We start from the raw sequence: 26,122 nt of genomic DNA, 5'->3' as shown, positions 1-26,122 counted from the left end.
CAAAGAAAAAGGGAGAGCAAGAAAAAGCCATGAGAGGCTGATGAAAGAAAGAGGGAAGCACATTTGAAAGTGAGCTTTTATTTGGGGGGACCCTATTCTTAGAAAGCTCTATCCATAAAAGGGCAGAAGGGGGTAGGATTACAAGGGAGCAGGTGAGTGTGACTCAACCCCAGTGGGTACGCCTGCACCTGAAGTCATACCTTGATATCCGAGCTGGGACAATGCCCAAGTCACTGTGAAATGTAGTGATTGGTCAGAGTTCTGTGCTTCAGGACTGGAAGGCATGGTCATTCAGAGCAACTCTGTACAAAGTTCCACTGATATGTGACTCTAGTCTTCTATGCCTGTCCCAGCCACACATGACTACTACAGGACTCCAATTCTGCTAAGCTCACCTGGCCTCATCCTGAGGCTCCCATGAAGAGTCTGGACATCAAGAGACAGCACAGGGCCAAAGCCAAGGAGGTACACACCTGGCCTCCTGTGCTCACTACAGGATCCTACTGGTCTTTCCACACACTTCCCCTCTCAAGCACTTCACATCCTCATTATGAAAAGCTTCTGATCCTAAGACCCTCCAGTCCATCACCCAGAATTCTCCCTTCCTGAGTCCCTTACAGTAAGTCAATGAAAGACCCCCATATCCAGTCTCACATCCTTTATAATCTCTATAAAATATGGGACTTGAATTCTATCATAGACTGCAAAATGCACAGCAGTGAGATCTCTTCTCAATCTGGTACCACAAATCCAAAGCTTGGGTAATCAGACATGCAAATACCCTAATGTCCTCTGTTCTGCCTTGGTTTCCTACCTCCATATAGCACATCCTGAGACACCTCCTATTCTAGTGATGTGAATTCTTCCTGGAGCTCTGTTACATGTTAATTTTTTTCTTGGCTGCAACTTTTGTAACCTAGTCTACCAAGATCCACACAGCATCAGCAAAGGATTCTCAAGTAGGGGTGACAGGAGATGGAGAAAAACACAGAGGCATTATCAAGCAAAGCTGGGGCCAGGTGGAACAATACACTCTGATGGAGGAACAGTGACCCACAACTAGCTCTGCAAGTTTATTATACAGGGTCTCATAGTCAGGAAGTTTAACTGCAGAAGCTTTGCAAATTGTTCAGAGCTTTTGAGTAACCAAGAGATTTCTTTGTTCCCAAAAAGTTACAGAGCTAGAAACATTTTTCGCAGCTATCCTACTTCTGCAGTACTAGGAACATTCTGCTGCATCAAGGATTCCCATTGTCCCAGTCCATCTGATAATTGTTAGCACCAAAGTCAAGAGTCGAGGCTAATAACATCCTTGACTTTGGTAAGGAATATTTACCAGGCTTGGCCAACACCACAGGATCAGCTGCTGACCTGGAGTTCATTCACTCTCCAAAATAGTCAAGGTTCATGTTGGAAGGAGTGGTTCAGATAGGAAAGAAGCAACTGCATAAACAGAACCAAAGGCCACAGTTATATCCCACAGTATATAAATGCAAACTACCCAGCCATCACCACCTACCTGTAACACTAGCACCATGCTGGACTTTGAGCTGTTTCTGGTGGCCTTGCTGGCCTGCCTGAGTGCAATGGTGTTGAAGTCTGTCTGGAAGCACAGGAGTCTCCAGGGAAAGCTGCCTCCAGGTCCCATTCCACTGCCCTTTCTTGGAAACTACCTGCAGCTGGAAAAAAATGAGATGTACAACAGCTTTGTGAAGGTCAAACCAGGCAGAAAGGTGGGTGGAATTGGGTGGGCTTGGGGGCTTCCCAGATTCACTGTGGCTTTGTGGCAGAGGATTGACCAGGATGCATCTGATTCTTAGGACACAGGGATTTTTCAGGTTCAGCGGCCAGTTCCTGGCCAGAAAATTCCAGATCTTGGGTTTTTAGCTCCTTGAGTATCAGAGCCTGGGAGAAATGCATCCTGGACCCTGACATGAGGAAGCTGGACAGGAAACCAGCCCTCTAACCATTCGCATCCACCCCCTACAGATGAGCAGGCACTATGGCCCTGTGTTCACCATCCACTTGGGGACTCGCCAGGTCGTGGTGTTGTGTGGATATAATGCAGTGAAGGAGGCGCTGGTGGATCAGGCTAAGGAGTTCAGTGGGAGAGGCCAGCAGGCCACCTTTGACTGCCTCTTCAAAGGCTATGGTAAGGGGGACACAGCTTGGGGGGATGTGGGCAGGCATACATGGTGTCTTGAATTTCCCCAGTTTTCCTTTTTTATTCACCTGTCCCTCAAGTTTGTGGAAACAGTGTCTGGTCTTCTCTCCACAGTCTTATCAATGGTTGTTCCTTTTTATGTTTCCTCTGGGCTGTCTTAAGCTTTCTGTGTCTCAATTTCTCCCGCCCTCTCTCTTCCTGTCTCCCTGTCTCATCACCCACTCATCATGTCAAATCCCCCTTTCTTTTCCCTGCGATGGCACTAATGAGATCTTTATGTTGGGCTTCCTGTTGAATGACCCCCAAGTTCTTCTCCACACATGAGGATTTCAACTCCCAGCACTTACTGGATGAGAGGGGATTATGAGGAATTTCATGATTTAAAATTATAAATTTCATTGGTTACAAAATTGTGCAAAAGCACAAGATGTATATGCAGGGGCATCATCTGTTTTTAATGAGCAGGCTTGTCCATAGTGGCAAAGCAGAGTAATAAATAAGAAATGCAAGTAGATAGATTTTTTTAGACCTATAAGCATTAGCCCAAATAAACCCAGAGTGAGTATCAATGAAAATTGAACGAGCACATTGTACTCTTAAAACAAAAACCAAAAAGGGGAACTAGCCACTCTCATGTTAATAATGCCTTACATATTGTTTGATTTATAGTTAATGCACTCAACATGCAATACAAAATTAATACTCACAATTGCTCATCTGCCTTGGGTAGACATTTTATTCCCAAACAGCCATTACCAAAAATTTATGTGAAATATAGGGTTCCACCAGACCCAGAATGAGAAGACCCTACACCCCTGATTACATGGGGAACAGGATAGACTGCTATGCTTACACCAACAGGTCCTGCTTAGACTCCAGCTCCATGCATGAGACCTGTCAATCATGAGTTGGCTTCAGGGACTTCACAACCAATCCCCAAGTTCCATTTGACCTTGGATGAGGAGGATTCCACTGAACCAAAAGATGATCACCTTTCTCAAAAGAGAAGAAACACTACAAGAGGGCCCTAAGATACTAGACCTCCTGTGACTTGGGGAGATATAAAAATCATTAACAGCTTCAGCTCAACAGCTGCTGGCTCATGGGGAAGCACTCTGGAAAATTTGGTTACCGCATTGTTTGCTAAACTTACACGAAACTCTGTGAATGTTTTCATCCTTAGAATAACGTTGTTCTGCTGTTGTAGCCCAGCTGTGGGAAATCCAAAAAGAAAAAAAAAAATCAGACTCTTTGTTCATAGGTGGGTGTCTGTTACTGGGATTGTAATGTTATACTTGTGACTGTCAATGCCTGCCCTATTTTTTTGCCTCCTCCAAAGAGGAAACAGGTATTATTCATCAAAAGGCCATATAAAACAAAAAAGGGGTCTGCTGCCGCAGACACGGCGTTTGTGCCCAGAAGTCTCTTCTCTGGAAATGCCTCAGTGTCCTGGGAACTACTTCCGGCGCTTCTGCATGGTGGGTGCTGTGAACCGGAAGTCTCCCGTCAATCAACTGCCGCCTGCACCACAACCTCAATGGCTACTGCCTTTGATTCCGCTGCTGTTAGCCTGCGGTCGCCTGGAGGTCTTCTTTCTGGGTGCTGCTGGACGTAACTGAAGCTGATACATTGCTGACCCCTGGGGATCGCCTGGTGATGCTGCCCCCACAGCTGCAGTGGCAGTTACCGCTGCAGCTGCGGCTGCTGATCCGCTGCCGGCTGCCAACAACCACCGCTAGTACCTCTGCTTCCACGGCCTGCAGGACTGCTTCAGAGGAGACTACAGGTTTGGTTGTACATGGCTACACATATTTTGGGACACCAGCCAGGCCCGGGGTCTGGGTGCCAGCAGGTTTACCACCACAAGAGCCTCTGTCTGGAGCCTCAAGCTGGGACCTGCAGGTCCAGTGTGGGGGTGCATGTGGGTTTGGAGGAGCCTGGGGTCTTCCTGCTGAGAGTGCTGATGGCGCTTGTCTTGCAGCTGCATCTTGAGGTTGCTCCTTTACATGAGTGTATCCCTGGTAGTCTCTCTGCAAGTAGAAGCAGCATTGAGATCTTGGGACTGCAGCGTGGCTGAGCCTGTGGAAGCCCAGATGGGTGGGATAGAGTCTGGGTTTTATGATGGCTGATCTGGGTTTGGTGATCCCAAGAGATGTCAGAGACAGGGCTGAGAACTGACAGAGACAGTTCAACTTTCCAGAAATATTTATTTTATTTTATTTTAAATCTCTCTACCATATTTGGAACAGGATTTTTTTATGCATCAGTGTGTGGAGGTCAATGATATATGAATAGGGTTTTGCATTTTTGTTGTACTCTTATGTCTTTAACTTTTTTCTCTTTGTTCATATTCTTCCCCTCTCTTGTCTATTTTCTTTCCAACTTTCCTCCAACCAACAGCCAATCTCTGTCAGCTTCTCTTCCACTCTTCCTGTGAATTTTTACTACGAGCTTCTCTCTTCCCTGTTGCATCACATGACTAAACCAATCAGGATCACTCCAAGTGAATTTGGGGACTAAATAAAGACACAGACACAGAAAGTAACTTTTCTTTGAGTTCAGTAACTGCTTTTCAGCTGCAGTTCCCACAAGGGGGGCAAGGCAGGCAAAAAAAGAAAAATAGAATGAGGAGCATGAACCCTTTTATTGGGGAGAAGCCATTCAAATAAGCCAAGGGATCTGGTTTCAGGGGGTTGAATCTAGCCTTGCTGTCAGCAAGTTGACTGACATCTAGGAAGGCCACGCCCATCTCATGTGCTGTGAGGGAATCATAGGCAGAGCAAGCTAAAAGACTCTTACTGTTGCCCACCCAAAGAGAGGGGCAACATGGGTTCAGTCCACCCTGTGTGCTCAATGCTCATAGTTCACACACACAGCCCATGGCTGGCTTGCCACAGCTTCACATTCTCATCACTCAGGACTAAGAGGTGCTTGGTTCCTATGTAGCAGCTTCCCCCTTTCTTAATATAAAAAAGGCAATTAGGGAATTATATCTTTCAGCCACTAGACTCTTGGTCTGAGATTATCATGATCTACTATTGAAACACAAAAGAAGTTAATAGAAAATATCATTTCAATAAAATAATTAACTTTGGAAGATCCAGTTTATTTTTATTACTTTGCCAACACTCATCAGAAGATTCTTAATTTTTTCCCAATTTTATTGTGAAGCATTGCATTTGGCCATAGTAACACAGACATTTTTATTTGGCATGGCATTTAAGCCTTTCCACAAACCATAGAGCAGGGGGGCTCATTTGCATTATTCATTACAGTGGCTTCTAGAGCATTTTTATTGATTTAAAAAAATAAATGACAGTGGAATGCATTACAATTCTTATTACACATATACAGTACAATTTTTCATATCTCTGTTTGTATATAAAGTATGTTGACACCAATTTGTGTCTTCATACATGAACTTTGGATAATGATGTCCATCACATTCCACCATCCTTGCTAATCCCCTGCCCCATCCCTTTCCCTCCCACCCCTCTGCCCTATCTAGAATTCATCTATTCCTCCCAAACTTCCCCTTCTACTCCACTATGAGTCAGCCTCCTAATATCAGAAAGAACATTTGGCATTTGTTTTTTTTTTTCTTTTTTGGGGAGAGGATTGGCTAACTTCACTTAGCATTATCTTCTCCAACACCACCCATTTACCTGCAAATGCCATGTTTTATTTAGGGCAATAATACATTGGTGGATATTTTATGTAACTAACTGGCCTTTATAGGAAAGTTATATTTCAACAATCTTTCTATTTGGACAATTGTCCAGATATATAATCTTAATTACTAAGGATCAGCATAATCAGCTTATTTAAGTTTCTCATATGATGTCTTTTGCTCAGAAAATACTCCCAGACAGCCTGTTTACTGTAGGATCAACATATAGGTATAACTGACCATTACAGTCAGTACAAGTAATCTAGTTACATGGGTGGACTTTCCGGTACACATTGCAATGTATGTTAAAAGTGGACCTAAGAAATGGTTCCATATAAGTTTGTTCATAATTTTTACTTACCTGATAAGCCTGTGAAGCTGCATGGCTATAAACTCTGCAGCTGGAAATTTACCTTCCTGAGCCAGAATTTTCAGTCATTTTAACGATGACTGGTTTATACTCTATCTTTTGAAATTTGATTTAATTTATTGATCATGTTCAGTAGCAGTAAGACTCAACATTACAATTAAGAAAAAAATTTAAAATATTTTGTAAGATCTATTATGTGCCTGTAGGGTTTTGTTCCTCCCCCTGTTTTAATGTATTAACATTGAATGAAAGGCTGGCATAAATCATAATATCATTAGTGTAAATTATAGACAATAGTACAAGTATTTAAATGATAAAAAAGATTTGTTATCTCTAGCTGGTTGTGAGACTTGACAAAAGTAATTTAAAGGGACCATGGTAAATAGAAATTTGTCCTTTACTAAACGTAAGACTTGATTTTTTACTTTAACAGAATTTCAAAAAATAAAGAATACAATAAGTTGTATATAAAAACTTGTATTTTGAAATTAGCTCTCGATTACCTTAAATAATTATCTTAATTTCGAATGAAGTTAAAGACAGAGTTTTAAAATTAGGAGTGGCAGTCTTTACTAGGGACATGAGAAAAATATAAACATCTATACAAAATAGGAGGTACATATGCTAAATAAGCCTAGAGAAGATATTTTGGTTTTACCATTAATAAAAAAGTGAAATAGAGAAATGAATAGTCTTATCTACAAATGCATAAAAAACTGTCATTATTGTTATCAAATTTAGTGATGACCTAAGTAGGGGGAGTATCTCAAATATTAATGGGTAAAAACAAATTAACAGTATTGTTTAAGAGAGTGATCTAATTTAGGATTTTATATAACATTGAGCTAGCAAAGGCATTTTGAGGGATTTTATGTCAAAACAATCTTTGTGTATAAAGAAACAGTATGAGCATCCTTAATAATTTTATTTAATGTAGTAAAATTAGCTCTAATAATTATGTATAATTTATGACTTTACCAATTTTAAAAACATTAATGTATGTAGGGCATTGTCTCATATTATTAAACTTGAGAAATAGTCTATCATGTTAGATTTTTAATTGAAATTAGCTATTGGCTATTGAGCTGATTTATTTATGGCTGTCTGTCTAATATTTTAGGGATAACTATTTTTGGAATTATTTTTTAAGTGATAAACTGTTGATAGGGGCTCAAAGTAAGACCCTGTTTTAATATTTAGAGACTTTCAAAATGTTTAAAAAATAATAGAAAAACAAAATTTACTTCTCTGTAGGAAAAGAATCCCCCATATCAATCTTACATTAAAAATCTTGCCCTTTGTTTTCTCACTCTCCAAGTGAAGATTCCTAACATATAACCCCCCCAAAAAAATCTTTACCTAATATTTCAAAATATAAAAATTCACAAAAACAATCCCCGCCCCCAAAATCTACAAAAACACTTTTCCTGTGGGAGAGTACAAAATTAGCAATATATCCTTTACCAATCATCTTAATTTCTGTGGTACTTCCAATTTTCTAATTTCTCATTTTTTGATGTCTATTTCTTGTCCCCAGGATTGCAAAAACGTTTAAGGTCACTGACTTTATTTTGTCTAATTTTCCCCCTTTTATAAATCTGCCCTTGATACTCTGAAATCCTAAGCATGCTTAACTTCTGGAGAAAAATTCCAAATCCATTAAATTTCTAAAATTTACTCTGGAGGTCCCTGCTCGGGCACCAATTGTCACATCACACAACTAAACCAATCAGGGTCACTCCAAGTGAATTTTGGGACTAAATAAAGACACAGATACAGAAAGTACCTTTTCTTTGGGTTCAGTGACTGCTCTTCAGCTGCAGCTCCCACAAGGGGGGCAAGGCAGGCAAGAAAGTGAGCAAGGAGCATGTGCTGAACCCTTTTATTGGGGGAGAAGCCATTCAAATAGGCCAAGAGGTAAGGTTTCAGAGGGTTGAGTCTAGCTTCGTGAATCCTTGCTGTCAGCAGGTAGACTGACATCTAGGAAGGTCACACCCATCTCATGTGTTGTGTGGGGATCATAGGCAGATCAAGCAAAAAGACACTGTTGCCCACCCAAACAGAGGGGCAACGTGGGTTCAGTCCACCCTGTGTGCTCAATGCTCATAATTCACACACACACAGTTCATATCTGGCTTGCCTCATCTCCATACTCTCATTGCTCAAGGCTAAGGGGCGCTCAGTTCCTATGTGGCCACTCCCAACACTTCCCCCCTTGTGAATATCACATATTACACTACCTCTGTTCTCTATCCACCATCTGAAATTTTAAATCATTTTGACAAATTTTCTGCTTTTACTATAGATAGTTATTGAATTCATTTTGCTTTAATGCAAGAAAGCAGTAGATGCCTTAGCGGGAGTTATTAGGTTTAAGGCTATACATTGTGTCTGCACTGGGTGCTGTTGATATTGGTCTCACCATTAAAGGTGAAGTACTGGAAACTTTCAGGGACACTATAAGTATACAGGGTAGAAATTTATGCTGCCTTAGATTTATACTTCTAGATGGGAAAACACACAACATGAAAAAACAAGGGAATAAAATTGCCCCGAACAAACCAATATGCTTCAACAACAGAAGCCACTGATAACACAGTAGAAGAAATGTCCAAGAAGGAGTTCAGATTGTACATAGTTAAATTGATATGTGAAGTAAAGGATAGTATAAGGAGTGAAATAAAATAAAAAATACAGGAAGTGAAAGACCACTTTAAAAAAGAGTTAGAGATCATAAAAAAACAAGCCGACATCCTCAAAATGAAGGAATCAGTAAACCAAATTATAAATTCAATAGAAAGCATCACCAACAGACTAGACCACTTGAAAGACAGAACCTTAGACATTGAAGACAAAATATATAATCTTGAAAGTAAAGTTGAACATGCAGAGAAGATGGTAAGAAACCATGGAGAGAACATCGAAGAATTATGGGATAACATGAAAAGAACAAATTTAAGAGTTATTGAAATACATGAAGGAGCAGAGATCCAAACCAAAGGAATGCACAATCTTTTTAATGATATAGTAGCAGAAAATTTCCCAAACCCAAAGGATGGAATGGAAAATCAAATACAAAAGGCTTACCATACCCCAAATATACAAAATTACAGCAGACCCACACGAAGATACATTATAATTAGAATGAATAACACAGAAAATAAAGATAAAATCTTAAAGGCTGTGAGAGAAAAAAATCAAATTATGTATTGGGGGAAACCAGTTTGGATCTCAACTGATTTCTCAACCCAGACCCTCAAAGTTAAGAGTCCTGAAATAATATATTTTGAACTCTGGAAGAAAATGAATGCCAATCAAGAATTTTATATCCAGCAAAATTAAGTTTCAGATTTGAAGATGAAATTAAAACATTCCATGATAAACAAATTTAAAGAATTCACAACTAGAAAGCCTACACAACAGAGATTCTCAACAAAATATTTCATGAGAATGAAGTTTAAAAAAAAGTGAAAACCAGCAAAGAGAGGATCTACACTAAAAGGACATTCTAACCAAATGAGAAACTAAGACAAATCAAAAACCAGAAATAAATCAAAAACAAATCATATCTCAATAACCTTGAATGTTAACAGCCTAAACTCATCAATCAAAAGACATAGACTGGCAGATTGGATTAAAAAGCAAGACCCAACAACAGACTCACCTCATGGGCAAAGACATCCACAGACTGAAGGTGAAAGGGTGGGAAAAAACTTATCAATCATATGGTTTGCATAAATAAGCAGGGGTTTTCATTCTTAGATAAAGTAGACTTCAAACCAAATAATCAGAAGAGACAAAGAACATTTCATACTTTTTAAGGGAAATATATATATATATATATATGCAGGCCATAACAATTATAAATACTTATGCCAAACAATGGAGCATCTATGTATATCAGAAAAAAACTTCTCAATTTCAAGAGTCAAATAGACCGCAATACAATAATACTGGGTGACTTTAACACACCTCTCTCACTACTAGATAGATCTTCCAAACAAAAACTAAATAAGGAAACTATAGAACTAAATAATACAATCAATGATTTAGACTTAACAGACATACATAGAATATTTCATCCATTAATTAGCAAATATACTTTCTTCTCAGCAGCACACGGCTCCTTCTCTATAATAGACCATAAATTATGCCACAAAGCAACTCTTAGTAAATACAAAAAAAAAATAGATAAAATCCTGCATTCTGTGAGACCACAATGGATTGAAATTAGAAATCAATGATAAAATAAAAAATAGAAGCTACTGTAACAAATGGAGACTAAGTAAAACACTATTGAATGGTGAATGGATAGTAGAAGAAATCAAGGATGAAATTTAAAAACTCTTAGCCGTAAATGAGAACACTGATACAACATATCAAAAATCACTATGAAGGCAGTACTAAGAGGAAAGTTTATTGCATTGAGCACATTCATTAAAAGAATAAAAACTCAACAAATAAATGACCTACCTAACATTACATCTCAAAGTCCTAGAAAAAGAAGAACAAATCAACACCAAAATCAGAGAAGGCAGGAAATAATTAAAATCAGAGCTGAAATCAATAAAATCAAAACAAAAGAAACAATTGAAAAAAATTGACAAAACAAAAAGTTGGTTCACTAAAAAAATAAATAATATAGATAAACCCTGGTCATGCTAATGAAGAGAAAAAGAGAGAAAACTCAAATTACTAAAATACAAGATGAAGAAGGAAATATCATAACGGACATGTCTGAAATACAGAAGAGAATTAGAAACTATTTTAAAAATTTATACTTCAATAAAATAGAAAATATTGAAGGCATAAACAAATTTCTGGAGGCACATGACTTACCCAAACTGAATTAGGAGGTCATAAACTATTTAAGCAGGTCAATTTCAAGTAATGAAATAGAAAATACCATCAAAAATCCTACCAAACAAGAAGAGCTCAGGACCAGATGGATTCTCAGCCAAGTTCTACAAGACTTTCAAATAAGAAATAATACCAACACTCCTCAAAGTATTCCATGAAATAGAAAATAAAGGGACCCTTCCAAACTTATTCTACAAGGCTAATATCACCCTGATACCAAAACCAGGCAAAGACACAGTAAAGAAAGAAAACTTCAGATCAATATCCATGATGAACATAAATGCAAAAATTCTCAATAAAATTCTAGCAAATTGCATACAAAAACATATAAAAAAGATAGTGCACCATGATCAAGTGGGGTTCATCCCCAGGGATACAGGGATGTTTCAACATGGAAATCAATAAACGTAATTCATCACATCAATAGACTTAGACAAGAACCTTATGGTCATATCAATAGATGCAGAAAAAAATCTGACAAAGTACAGCACACATTCATGTTCAAAAAACTAGGGATAGTAGGAACATACCTCAACATTGTAAATGCTATATATGCTAAACCCAAGGCCAGCATCATTCTAAATGGAGAAAAATTGAAAACATTCCAGCTAAAAACTGGAACAAGACAGGATGTACTCTTTCACCACTTCTATTCAACATCATCTTTGAAACTCTAGCCAGAGCAATTAGACAAAAGAAAGAAATTAAAGGGATACAAATAGGTAAAGAAGAACTCAAACTATCAGTATTTGCTGATGACATGGTTCTATATCTAGAAGATCCAAAAAATTCCACCAGAAAAATTCTAAGACTAATAAATGAATTCAGCAAAGTAGCAGGATATAAAATCAACACCCATAAATCAAACACATTTCTATACATCAGTGATGAATCCACTGAAAGAGAAATTAGGAAAACTATTCCATTCACAATAGCCTCAAAAATAAAATAAAATACCTGGGAATCAATCTAACAAAGGAGGTGAAATAGCTCTACAATGAAAACCACAGAACACTAAAGAAGGAAATTGAAGAAAACCTCAAAAGATGGAAAGATATCCCATGCTCCTGGATAGGCAGAATTAATATTGTCAAAATGGCCATGCTACCAAAAGTGTTATACAGATTTAATGCAATTTCTATTAAAATCCCAATGAAATTCTTCATATAAATAGAAAAAGCAATAATGAAATTTATTGGAAAAATAAGAGACCCAGAATAACTAAAGCAATCTTTAGCAAGAAAAGTGAAGCAGGAGGCATCACAATACCAGAACTTAAACTATAATACAGAGCTATATAGTAACAAAAATGGCATGGTGTTGGCACCAAAATAGACTTGTAGACCAATGGTACAGAATAGAGGACATAGAGATAAACTAGATGAGGATTCCAAAAATATTCACTGGAGAAAAGATAGCCTATTCAACAAATGGTGCTGGCAAAACTGGAAATCCCTATGTAGCAAAATGAAATTAAACCTCTATCTCTCACCCTGCACAAAAATCAACTCAAAGTGGATCAAAGACTTAGGAACTAGGACTGAGACTCTGCAGCTAATAGAAGAAAAAAATAGGCCCAAATCTTCATCATGTCAGCCTAGGATTTGACTTCCTTAACAAGACTCCTAAAGTGCAACAAGTAAATCAAGAATCAATAAATGGGGTGGATTCAAATTGAAAAGCTTTTTCCTCAGCAGAGGAAATAATTAGTAATGTGAGGAGAGAGCCTACAGATTGGGAGAAAATCTTTACCACATGCACCTCCAATTAAGCATTACTCTCTAGGATATATAAAGAAGTCAAAAAACACCAAAAAAACCCTTAAAAAACAGTCAATAAATGGGCTCCTTAGCAGACACTTCACAGAAGAAGAAATACCATTGATCAACAAATATATGAAAGAGTGTTCAACATCTCTAGCAATTAGAGAAATGCAAATCAAAACTACTCTAAGATTTCATCTTGCTCCTGTCAGAATGGAGCAAGAATATAGGCAACAATAAATGTTGACAAGGATGTGGGGGGGAAGATATACTCATACATTGCTGGTGGGACTGCAAATTGGTGCAACCATTATGGAAAGCAGTATGGAGACTCCTCAGAAAATTGGAAATGGAACCACCATTTGACCCAGTCATCCTACTCCTCGGTCTATACTCAAAGGACTTAAAATCAGCATACTATAGTGATGCAGTCACATCAATGTTCCTAGCATCTCAATTCACAATAGCTAGACTATGGAACCAACGTAGGTGTCCCTCAATGGATGAATTGATTAAAAAATATGGTCTATATGCTCAATGGAATATTACTCAGCTTTAAAGAAAAGTGAAATTATGGCATTTGCAAGTAAATGGTTGGAGTTGGAGAATATCATGCTAAGTGAAGTAAACCAATCCCACAAAGCCAAAGGCTGAATGTTTTCTCTGACATATGGATACTGATCCATAATGGGGGGGGGGGGAAGCATGAGAGGAATGGAGAAAATTTATATAGGGCAAAGGGGATGAAGGGGAAAGGTGTGGGCATGGGGGTAGGAAAGATGGTGGAATGAGATGGGCATCATTACCCTAAGTACATGTATGAAGACATGAATGGTGTGACTCTACTTTTTTTTATAACCAGAGACATTAAAAATTGTGCTGTATATGTGTAATGCAAGTTGAAATGCATTTTTATCAAATATAACAAATTAGAATAAATAAATAAATTTAAAATTGAAAAAATCCACCAGAAAACTTCTAGAATTGATGAATAAATTCAGAAAATTAATAGGATACAAAATCAACATAATCAATAGTTTTCCTATGCTCTAATAATGAATCTGATGATCAAGGAATCAGGAAAATGCTCCTATTCACAATAACCCCCCAAAATGTGCAGAAATAAATCTATGAATGCAAAAGCCCTTAAAATGAAAACCATAGAACACTGAAGAAAGAAATTAAAGAACACATTGGAAGATGGAATGACCTCCCATGTTCTTAGATTGGCAGGATTTAATATCACTGAAATGGCCATATTAACAAAAATGTTCTACAGATATAATGCCATTTCCATCAAAATATTAATGTAATTAATCACAGAAGTAAAAAAATGCATATAGAAGAATACAGCATAGAGAATATAAACAAGAGCAAGAGGAGTGACACTGGAGGCATCACATTCCATGATCTCAAATTATAATACAGAGTTAGATTAACAAAAGGAGCATGACCAACAGAAAACTTCTAGACCTCATAGAAGAATTCAGAAAAGCAACAGGATATAAAATTCACACCCATAAATAAATTGTGTTCCTATACACCAATGATGAATCAGCTGAAAGAGAAATTAGAAAAACTATGCCATTCACAACAGTCTCAAAAAAAAAAAACAAAAAACCCCTTGGGAATCAATCTAACAAAAGAGGTGAAAGACTTCTACAATGAAAACTACAGAACACTAAAGAAAGAAATTGAAGAAGACCTTAGAATATGGAAGCATCTCCCATGTTCCTGGAGAGGCAGAATTAATATTGGCAAGATGGCCATATTAATAAAAACATTCTACAGGTTTAATGACATCCACATCAAAATATCAATGGCATTCATCACAGAATGAAAAAAAAAACAATCCTAAAATTCTTATGGAAGAATAAATCACTGAGACTAGCTAAAACAATTGAGAGCAAGAAGAGTGACACTGGAGGTATCACATTACCTGACCTCAAATTATGCTACAGAGATAGAGTAACAAAAGCAGGGTAGGGGGGTCTGTGTTTGGGACTGTGGTCCCTGATGACTTCATGGCTGTGGCATGCTTGGTGCCTGGGAAATTTTCTGTACAATAGCATAGGATGCCTGGTTGCTATAGTAATGCCCTCCATGCTAGGGTCTTATCAGCTTGGACCTTAATCTTAGGTACTTAACTCCTGGGAATAAAGGAAGTTGCTTGCTTGATAGCTACAATGTTTCACCAAGCTCTGGTGCTCCTGGAACTGCCTGCCTAACAGTAACTTGAGACAATGGAATTTCTTGAGAACTGCACAAAGCTCCTAACATTACATATTGTAACTATAAAATGTAACTGCAGAAAAAACAACCTTACTGATACTCTAAACAATAATGTGGTTATGGTACTAATGACCTAATATAACCTATTGTTATAAATAAACATGGCCGCTTGGACAAAGAGCCACTTTGCCACATTCCTGCCTCCTGCACCTTGTCTCTCTGTCTCCTCTTTATTATTATTATTCTTTACAAAGCAGCATCCTGGCTAGGAGCCCGCGGAAACTGCTTCTTGGTCCGGGTCCTGCTGAGGGCGGGTCAGGACTCACCCGTTGCATTGGTTGCCCGGCAAGGGGAACGAAATGCTGCCATTCGCATAGGATACCAACATGGCAGAGATCTGATGTCAGCAGAAAGCGGCGGAGGAGAGAACTTCATCAATACCAGCGGTGACATAAGCAGTTGGTCTCCTGGTAGGGGGGGTGAGGCACAGTCACCCGAGTCTCCTCAATTTGTCGTCGAGCCAGAGGGGAGGAGCCGGGCCGCCGCCAGTGCCCGGAGCAGGCCCAGCGGCTCGCCAGCGTGGTGACCGCGTGACCCCAATTGGAGAGGGGGCGGAGCGGAGCCGCCACCCGCACCCGCAAGGTGGGCAGACCCGCGACCCAGTGGTACATAGGCGTGGTAGGAGGGGCAGGGCAGAGCCGCCGTTTGCGCTTGCAAGGTAAACAGACCTGTGACAGCCTGGCGGGTCAGGCCCAGTGGCCTGCCAGTGTGGTACACACGTCACCCCAACTGGAGTAGGGGCAGAGCAGATCCTTCTCCCACGCCCGGATTAGGCCCTGCCAGTGTGGTGGTCACGTGACCCCAATTGGAGTGGGGGCGGAGCGGAACCGCCACCCATGCCCGCAGGGTGAGCAGACCAGTGATCAACCTGCAGATCAGGCCCAGGGGTCCGCAGGCGTGGTAGGAGGGGCAGGGCAGATCCACCGCCCGCGCCTCCAAGGAAGGCAGACCTACAACAGACCGGCGGATCAGGCCCAGGAGCCTGCCGGCGTGGTACAAACACCACCCTAATTGGAGTAGTGGCAGAGCAGAGTCGCCACCCGTGCCAGGAACAGGCCCAGCGTCCTGCAGGCGGGGTAGTCACGACACCCCAATTGGAGTAGGGGCAGAGCAGAGCCTCCACCCGTGCCCGAAAGGTGGGCAGATCTGCGACCGACCAGCGGGACAGGCCCAGTGGCCTGCCGGTACGACAGACACGTCACCCCATTTGGAGTAGGGGCAGAGTAGAGCCGCCTCCCGCGCCTGCAGGGTAGGCAAACCTGCAACCGACCGGCGGATCAGGCCCGGTGGCCTGCCGGCGTGGTACACTCGTCACCCCAATTGGAGTAGGGGCAGAACAGAGCCGCTGCCAGAGCCCAGAACAGGCCCAGTGACCTGCCGGCGTGGTAGCCACGACACTCCAATTGGAATAAGGAGAGAGCAGAGCCACCGCCCGCACCTGCAGGAAAGATACGCAAGCAGTATGAAAAGACAAGGAAAGAAAGGACCACAAGCAATGCAGGTCAACGCAACTTTAGAAGAGGTAACAGCTGCAGCAGATGGAATGTCAGATAAAGAATTCAGGATATACATGCTTCAGATGATCTGGAATATCAAGGAAGACATTAAACAGCAAAATCAGACAATGAAAGATCACTTCGACAACGAATTACGCAAACAAATCCAGGAAGCAAAGGATCAACTATACAGGGAGATAGAGGTTATAAAAAACAAACAAACAGAAATCCTAGAAATGCAGGAAGCAATAAACCAACTTAAAAACTCAATGGAGAATACTACCAGCAGAGTAGAACACTTAGAAGATAGAACATCAGACAATGAAGACAAAGTATTTCAACTGGAAAAGAACATAGACAGCTCAACAAGACTGTTAAGAAACCATGAGCAGAACATCCAAGAAATATGGGATAACATTAAGAGACCAAACTTAAGAGTCATTGGGATACAGGAAGGTACAGAGCTCCAAACCAAAGGAATGAGAAGTCTATTTAATGAAATAATACAAGAAAACTTCCCAGACTTGAAGAATGAGACAGAATCCCAAATCCTAGAAGCCTACAGGACGCCGAATGTGCAAAATCATAAGAGATCCACACCTAGACACATTATAATGAAGATGCCCAACATACAGAATAAGGAGAGAATTTTAAAAGCTACAAGAGAAAGGAAGCAGATCACATTTAGGGGCAAGCCAATCAGGATAACAGCTGATCTTTCAACACAGACTCTGAAAGCTAGAAGATCCTGGAATAACATATTTCAAACACTGAAAGAAAATGGGTTCCAACCAAGAATTGTGTATCCAGCAAAATTAAGCTTCAGGATGGAGGATGAAATTAAAACCTTCCACGATAAACAAAAGTTTAAAGAATTCGCAGCTAGAAAACCATCTCTTCAAAACATCCTCGCCAAAGCATTACAGGAAGAGGAAATGGAAAATAACAATGAAAACCAACAGTGGGAGGTAGGACAGTAAAGGGGGGGGGGGAAATAATCAAAGAGGAAAACAAACCATGTTTAGTAACAGAAATAAACAAATATGGCTGGAAGAACAACCCATATCTCAATAATAACCCTAAATGTTAATGGCTTAAACTCACCAATTAAGAGACACAGGCTAGTAGAATGGATCACAAAACAAGACCCAACAATATGCTGCCTACAGGAGACGCATTTGATAGGAAAAGACACACATAGGCTGAAGGTGAAAGGTTGGGAAAAATCATATCACTCATATGGACTTCGGAAACAAGCAGGAGTGTCCATACTCATATCAAATAAAATAGATTTCAAGCCAAAGTTAATCAAAAGAGATAAAGAGGGGCACTACATACTGCTTAAGGGAACCATACACCAACAAGACATAACAATCATAAATATTTATGCCCCAAACAATGGTGCAGCTATGTTCGTCAAACAAACTCTTCTCAAGTTCAAGAGTCTAATAGACCACCATACCATAATCATGGGAGACTTCAACACACCTCTCTCGCCACTGGACAGATCTTCCAAACAAAAGTTGAATAAGGAAACTATAGAACTCAATAACACTATTAATAACCTAGACCTAATTGACATATATAGAGTATACCACCCAACATCAAGCAGTTACACTTTTTTCTCAGCAGCACATGGATCCTTCCCAAAAATAGATCATATATTATGTCACAGGGCAACTCTTCGACAATATAAAGGAGTAGAGATAATACCATGCATCTTATCTGATCATAATGGAATGAAACTGAAAATCAACGATAAAAGAAGGAAGGAAAAAGCATACATCACTTGGAGAATGAACAATAGGCTACTGAATGATCAATGGGTTATAGAAGACATCAAGGAGGAAATTAAAAAATTCTTAGAGATTAATGAAAACACAGACACAACATATCGGAATCTATGGGACACATTGAAAGCAGTTCTAAGAGGAAAATTCATTGCTTGGAGTTCATTCCTTAAAAAAAGAAAAAAACAACAAATAAATGATCTCATACTTCATCTCAAAATCCTAGAAAAAGAAGAGCAAAACAACAGCAAAAGTAGTAGAAGGCAAGAAATAATTAAAATCAGAGCTGAAATTAATGAAATTGAAACAAAAGAAACAATTGAAAAAATTGACAAAACTAAAAGTTGGTTCTTTGAAAAAATAAACAAAATCGACAGACCCTTAGCCATGCTAGCGAAGAGAAGAAGAGAGAGAACTCAAATTACTAGCATACGGGATGAAAAAGGCAATATCACAACAGACACTTCAGAAATACAGAAGATAATCAAAAACTATTTTGAATCCTTATACTCCAACAAATTAGAAGATAGTGAAGGCATAGATAAATTTCTTAAGTCATATGATCTGCCCAGATTGAGTCAGGAGGATATAGAAAACCTAAACAGACCAATATCAATTGAGGAAATAGGAGAAACCATAAAAAGACTACCAACTAAGAAAAGCCCAGGTCCGGATGGGTATACAGCAGAATTTTACAAAACCTTTAAAGAAGAACTAATACCAATACTTTTCAAGCTACTTCAGGAAACAGAAAAGGAGGGAGAACTTCCAAATTCATTCTATGAGGCCAACATCACCCTGATACCTAAACCAGACAAAGACACTTCAAAGAAAGAAAACTACAGACCAATATCTCTAATGAACCTAGATGCAAAAATCCTCAATAAAATTCTGGCGAATCGGATACAAAAACATATCAAAAAAATTGTACACCATGATCAAGTAGGATTCATCCCTGGGATGCAAGGCTGGTTCAATATACGGAAATCAATAAATGTTATTCACCACATCAATAGACTTAAAAATAAGAACCATATGATCATCTCGATAGATGCGGAAAAAGCATTCGACAAAGTACAGCATCCCTTTATGTTCAAAACTCTAGAAAAACTAGGGATAACAGGAACATACCTCAATATTGTAAAAGCAATCTATGCTAAGCCTCAGGCTAGCATCATTCTGAATGGAGAAAAACTGAAGGCATTCCCTCTAAAATCTGGAACAAGACAGGGATGCCCTCTCTCTCCACTTCTGTTCAACATAGTTCTCGAAACATTGGCCAGAGCAATTAGACAGACGAAAGAAATTAAAGGCATAAAAATAGGAAAAGAAGAACTTAAATTATCACTATTTGCAGATGATATGATTCTATACCTAGCAGACCCAAAAGGGTCTACAAAGAAACTATTAGAGCTAATAAATGAATTCAGCAAAGTGGCAGGATATAAAATCAACACGCATAAATCAAAGGCATTCCTGTATATCAGCGACAAATCCTCTGAAATGGAAATGAGGACAACCACTCCATTCAAAATATCTTCAAAAAAAATAAAATACTTGGGAATCAACCTAACAAAAGAGGTGAAAGACTTATACAATGAAAACTACAGAACCCTAAAGAGAGAAATAGAAGAAGATCTTAGAAGATGGAAAAATATACCCTGTTCATGGATAGGCAGAACTAACATCATCAAAATGGCGATATTACCAAAAGTTCTCTATAGGTTTAATGCAATGCCAATCAAAATCCCAACGGCATTTCTTGTAGAAATAGAGAAAGCAATCATGAAATTCATATGGAAAAATAAAAGACCCAGAATAGCAAAAACAATGCTAAGCAGGAAGTGTGAATCAGGCGGTATAGCGATACCAGACTTCAAACTATACTACAGAGCAATAGTAACAAAAACAGCATGGTACTGGTACCAAAACAGGTGGGTGGACCAATGGTACAGAATAGAGGACACAGAAACCAATCCACAAAACTACAACTTTCTTATATTTGATAAAGGGGCTAAAAGCATGCAATGGAGGAAGGATAGCATCTTCAACAAATGGTGCTGGGAAAACTGGAAATCCATATGCAACAAAATGAAACTGAATCCCTTTCTCTCGCCATGCACAAAAGTGAATTCAAAATGGATCAAGGAGCTTGATATCAAATCAGAGACACGCCGTCTGATAGAAGAAAAAGTTGGCTACGATCTACAGTCGGTGGGGTTGGGCTCCAAATTCCTCAATAGGACACCCATAGCACAAAAGTTAATAACTAGAATCAACAAATGGGACTTAATCAAACTAAAAAGTTTTTTCTCAGCAAAAGAAACAATAAGAGAGGTAAATAGGGAGCCTACACCCTGGGAACAAATCTTTACTCCTCACACTTCAGATAGAGCCCTAATATCCAGAGTATACAAAGAACTCAAAAAATTAGACAATAATAGAACAAACAACCCAATCAACAAATGGGCCAAGGACCTGAACAGACACTTCTCAGAGGAGGACATACAGTCAATCAACAAGTACATGAAAAAATGCTCAACATCTCTAGCTGTCAGAGAAATGCAAATCAAAACCACCCTAAGATACCATCTCACTCCAGTAAGATTGGCAGCCATTATGAAGTCAAACAACAACAAGTGCTGGCGAGGATGTGGGGAAAAGGGTACACTTGTACATTGCTGGTGGGACTGCAGATTGGTGCAGCCAATTTGGAAAGCAGTATGGAGATTTCTTGGAAAGCTGGGAATGGAGCCACCATTTGACCCAGCTATTCCCCTTCTTGGTCTATTCCCTAAAGACCTAAAATAGCATGCTACAGGGACACTGCTACATCGATGTTCATAGCAGCACAGTTCACAATAGCAAGACTGTGGAACCAACCTAGATGCCCTTCAATAGATGAATGGATAAACAAAATGTGGCATTTATACACAATGGAGTATTACTCTGCATTAAAAAATGACAAAATCATAGAATTTACAGGGAAATGGATAGCATTAGAGCAGATTATGCTAAGTGAAGCTAGCCAATCCCTAAAAAACAAATGCCAAATGTCTTCTTTGATATAAGGAGAGTAACTAAGAACAGAGTAGGGACAAAGAGCAGGAGAAGAAGATTAACATTTAACAGGGATGAGAGGTGGGAGGGAAAGGGAGAGAGAAGGGAAATTGCATGGTAATGGAAGGAGACCCTCAGGGTTATACAGTGGAGGAGGTAGACAGAGAGGAGGGGAGGGGAGGGGAGAGGTGGGGAGGGGGGAGGGTGGAGGATGGGAAAGGCAGCGGAGCACAACAGACACTAGTATGGCAATTTGTAAATCAATGGATGTGTAACTGATGTGATTCTGCAATCTGTGTATGGGGTGAAGGTGGGAGTTCATAACCCACTTGAATCAAAGTGTGGAATATGATATGTCAAGAAATTTGTAATGTTTTGAACAACCCACAATAAAAAATTAAAAAAAAAAAAGCAGCATCCTATTGGCATCAAAACAAACATGAAGATCAGTGAAGTAGGATGGAAGACACAGAGACAAACCCACATACTTACAGCCATCTGGTACATGACAAAGGTGTCAAAAATATATGGTGAAGAAAAGACAGCTTTTTCATCAAATGATGCTGAGGAAACTACATATCCATATGTAGAAGAATGAAACTAGATTCTTCTTCTTACCCTGTACAAAAGTCAAATCAATAGCCAAACTATGGAGCCAGCGTAGGTGTCCATCCATGGATGAATGCATAAAGTATAGTACATGTAGACAGTGAAGTTTTATTCACCCATGAGGAAAAATGAAATTATGGCATTTGCAGGAAAATGGATGGAATCAGACACCATCATGTTAAGTGAAATAAATCAAATTCAGAAGGTTAAGGGTTGTATGTTTTCTCTCATATGTGGAAGCTAGGGGGAATAAAGGAAAACATAGGTGGGGTGGATCTCCCCAAAATCAAAGGGAGGTCAGTAGAAGAAAGGAAAAAAGTGGAAGGGAGGGAAGGAGGGAGGGGGGAAAGGCTAGAGAGTCATAATGGCCAAATTATTTTGTTATATTGTGTATTTGTACAAATATATAACAACAAATCCCATCAATGTGCACAGCTATAATGCACAAATCAAAAAGTAAGGGGAAAATGTAGATCGAAGACCTAAGAATAAGACTAGACACTTTGCAACTGCTAGAACAAAACACAGACTCAACACTGCAACATATTGGTACACACACCTGCCTTCTTTACAAGACCCCTAAAGTTCAAGAAAGAAAACCAAGGATCAATAAGTGCAATGACATCAAATTAAAAAACATCTGCACAGAAAATAATACAACAGCATGAAGAGAGAACCTATACATAAATTCTGTGGGGTAAATTCATTTCTAGCTGTTCCTCTGACTGGAGATTAATATCCAGAATATATTTTTTAAAATTTAAAACCTAACACCCCCAAATCCCAAATAACCCAAGCAATAAATTAGCAAAAGAACAAAACATACATCATATATGAAAATGTTCAACATCCATAGCCACCATGGAAATTCTATTGGACTTTCTGCCACTTATCCATAGTTGTTATTATATTTAGACAGAGAGAGAGAGAGAATTTTTTAATATTTTATTTTTTAGTATTTTTGATGGACACAACATCTTTATTTTATTTTTATGTGGTGCTGAGGATCAAACCCAGCACCCTGTGCATGCCAGGTGAGCGCGCTACTGCTTGAGCCACATCCCCAGCCCCATAGTTATTATTTTTAAAGCAGGAGATGGGAGAGAGAAGGGTAAGCACAGGTTCTGGGATATGATTAGAAAAAAATATATTCCTTGCTTTTATAATTGTGTCAAAATGCATTCCACTTGGGCTGGGGATGTGGCTCAAGCAGTAGCACACTCACCTGGCATGCATGCGGCCCAGGTTCGATCCTCAGCACCACATACAAACAAAGATGTTGTGTCCTCCGATAACTAAAAAAATAATAATAATAAATATTAAAACTCTCTCTCTCCCTCACTCTCTCTCTCTCACTCTCTCTTTAAAAAAATGCATTCCACTGACATGCGTAACTAAAAATAACCAATAAAAATAACTACATTGGAACTGCATCTCATCCAAATCAGAATGGCAATTATTAAGAATACAAGTAACGGGACTGAGGCTGTAGCTCAGTGGTAAAGTGCTTGCCTCCTATGTGTGAGGCACTAGGTTCAATCCTCAGCACCACATAAAAATAAATAAAGATACTGTGTGTTCATCTACAACTAAATAAACATTACCAAAAAAATTCAAGTAACAATAACTGTTGGCAAGGATATGGGGGAAAATACACTTATACATTGTTGGTGGGACTGCAAATGGATGCAACCACTTTGGAAAGCAATATGGAGATTCATTTAAAAAACTAAAAATGGAACCACCATTGGACCCAGATTTAACACTCAACATACTGATTTAAAGGAATACAATTAGCATACTGCAGAGATGCAACAATATCAATGTTCATAACAGCACAATTCACAATAGCTAAGCTATGGAACCAAGCCAGATGCTTATCAACAGATGAAAGAATAACAAAATTGTGGTTTATATGCACAATGAACTATTACTCAGCAATAAGAAGAATGAGTTTATGACATTCACCACTAAATGAATGGATCTAGAGACTATCATGCTAAGTGTAATAAGCAAACCCAAAAATCCAAAGATTGAATGTTCTCTTTGATATTTAGATGTTAACCCACAATGGGTGGTTGGGGGACAACATAGAAGTTTACTGGATTAGACAAAAGGGAATGAAGGGTAGGGAAGGGTAATAGGAATAGAAAAGACAGCAGAATGAATTGATATAACTTTCCTGTGTACATATATGAATATACCACAGTTAATCTCAACATCATGTACATCCACAAGACTGGGATCCTAATTAAAATCAGATATATTCTATGTTTGTATAAATATATCAAAACAGATTCTACTGTCATGTATAACTAAAAAATAATTTTTTAAAAGAATACAAATAAATGCTTGTGAGGACATGGCAGGGAAGAATACACTCATGCACTGTTGGTGGGACTGCAAGTTAGTACAACCATTCTAGAAAAGCAGTATGGAGATTCCTCAAAATATTAGGAATAGAACCACCATGTGACCTAGATATTCCATTCTTTCGCAGTTATCCAACAGAACTAAAATAAGCACACTGTACTAATACAGGCACATCAATAGTTAGAGTAGTGCAATTCACAATAACCAAGTTATAGAATGATCCCAAGTGCCTTCCAAGAGATGAATGGAAAGAAAATGTGATGTCTATATAGACAATGACATTTTACTAAGTCATAAAAAATGAAATTATGGTTATCTGCTTGCAAATGGATGGAACTGAAGAACATCATGATGACTCTCCTCTCCTCTCCTCTCCTGTCGTCTTCTCTCTCCTCTCCCTCCCTCCCTCCCCACTTCCCCCTTCTGGCAGTGGAGAACATTGATCTCCTGTTAACAGCCCCTAGAGATAAAGCTTGGCTGTGCAGAAGAATGGATGGGGAGGTGGGAGGGAAGGAAGTTTCCATAAAATCTCTCTTTTCCTCTCTTTCCCACTAAAAACATTTTGGAAAGTTTGGGTCTGAGAATGTGAAAAGGCAATATAGGGGTTAGAGAAATTCCCATCCATCTCTTTTATCCTAAACATTGATAGGATCTAACAACAGTAAATGAATGATGTCGTGAATATTTATTGATCACTTACTGCTAGGTAGTAAAAATGCATTAACTCATACACTCCCTATCAAAATAGCCTGAAGTGGACCCTTGGCCCCATAATGCTCAGCAAAGTCACCTATCCCAGGTCACACAACATAACTACCTTATCTAAGCCTAACTATGTCCCAAATTGGTTTGGGGAATATTGTGTATGCATTTTCATTTGTTTCAAGAGAGAGTTTTAATTACCTTTTTTATTTCTTCCTTGATCTGTTGGTGTTCAAAAGTAAGTCATTTACTTTATATGTATTTGTATAGTTTTTAAAGTTTTTCTTGTTATTGATGTGTAGTTTTACTTTATTAGAGTAGGAAAAAATACTCAAAAGTTAATTTTAAATTTTCAATATTTATTGTGGCTTGTTTTGTGACCTATAATATAGCCTATCCTGAAGAATGTCTCATTTGCTAGTGAGGAAAAAATATGTGTTCTACAATTGTTGGACAGACTGTCCTATAGATGTTTAGTAGGTCCATTTGGCCTATGATTAAATTAACTCTGCTGTTTCTTTGTTGTTGTTGTTGTTTTCTGGATGCCATCTCCATTGATGAAAGTGAGGTTTAAAGTCTCCTACTATTATTGTATTAGACCCTATCTCTCCCTTTAGGTCTATTAATATTTGCTTTATATACTTTTTTTGTTCCAATATTGGGTGCAAATATGTTTGGAATTACTTCTTGACAAGTTGATCCCTTTATCATTATATAATATTTTCCTTATTTCTTTTTATTACTTTTGAATTAAAGTCTATTTTACCTGCTATAAATATAGCTACTCCTGCTTTCTTGTGGGCTCCATTTGTGTGAAATATTTTATTCCATCCCTTCACTTTCAGCCTATATGTGTCCTTAGAAGTGAGATGAGTTTCTTGGAAGCAGCATAACTTTGGGTCTTGTTTTTTTATGTATTCTGTCACTCTGAGACTTTTAATTGGACCATTTAATCCATTTACATTTAAAGTAA

At 38.7% G+C, this 26,122-nt stretch overlaps 1 pseudogene; it reads left to right on the top strand.

Annotated features, from left to right (window-relative positions):
• Nucleotides 1-1,535: 1,535 nt before the first annotated feature.
• LOC114079404 (cytochrome P450 2B11-like) overlaps nucleotides 1,536-26,122 on the top strand; it is a 267,418-nt pseudogene continuing 242,831 nt past the window's right edge.

The sequence above is a fragment of the Marmota flaviventris genome, chromosome 18 (assembly GCF_047511675.1).
Source record: "Marmota flaviventris isolate mMarFla1 chromosome 18, mMarFla1.hap1, whole genome shotgun sequence".
NCBI lineage: Eukaryota > Metazoa > Chordata > Mammalia > Rodentia > Sciuridae > Marmota > Marmota flaviventris.
The sequence above is the reverse complement of the archived record's forward strand: the minus strand, read 5'-3'. Positions and strand labels throughout refer to the sequence as shown.